The sequence below is a fragment of the Galeopterus variegatus genome, unplaced genomic scaffold, assembly GCF_000696425.1.
Source record: "Galeopterus variegatus unplaced genomic scaffold, G_variegatus-3.0.2 Scaffold416, whole genome shotgun sequence".
NCBI classification, from domain to species: Eukaryota; Metazoa; Chordata; class Mammalia; order Dermoptera; family Cynocephalidae; genus Galeopterus; species Galeopterus variegatus.
Genome location: NW_007726527.1, coordinates 38687 through 39354, shown reverse-complemented (window position 1 = coordinate 39354; position 668 = coordinate 38687). Strand labels below are relative to the sequence as shown.

The window sequence follows — 668 nt, the reverse complement described above, 5'->3', positions numbered from 1 at the left end:
CTCTTGGAAATGCAAATAGTACTCTGGCAGCACAGCGCACACTTCTCAGGCTTGTTCTGTCCTCTGGCACGCCCGCTCCAGACCCGTCGCCATCTTGCTCCTCTGCCCAATAATGATCTTGGTAACACGTCTGAGGGTGAGGACACAGAAACCGCCCTAGCAGCAGGAGTGACCCATAAATGTCATCTGCTGGGGTTCTTTTCAGACAGCTGTGTTCATAAGGGCACTTGATAGTATCTTGATTTGTTTGCTTAAAATCACATCTCAAGCATTTCCAGTGACCTATTTCAAATGAGACCTCTCTCTGATGGTGATGTGACTATTGTATATAGAGCTCCAAAGCTTGCCAAATGGAGACAATAAGAGATGGAGCTGTCACTGGGCTAGTTTCCTATGGAAAAGCAGGAAGAAGCACCCATGGGCTGCTTAGGTGGATATGTGAGTCTGCTGCAGGAAATTCTACCCAGTTGTTTTGTCTTTGGATTGTGACTGAAGTGGGAGTTCTTTCTTCAGTAGCCCATCAAGGTGGTGAAATGGCAAGACAACTCTTAGATAATACATACAAAGGCCTTTGGAGTTTTGGAGTACTTTTCAGATTCAAAAGATGCTGATTTTGATTGGCAGCCTCTCCAAACCTGGCAGGAAAATGGTATTGTTCAAGAACTCTG

The 668-nt window shown here is 45.5% G+C and overlaps 1 protein-coding gene across 1 annotated transcript in view; it reads right to left on the bottom strand.

Moving 5' to 3' along the window:
• Window positions 1-668, bottom strand: part of TXNDC8 (thioredoxin domain containing 8 (spermatozoa)) — a 27022-nt gene that overhangs the window by 11020 nt on the left and 15334 nt on the right. The window lies entirely within an intron of this gene.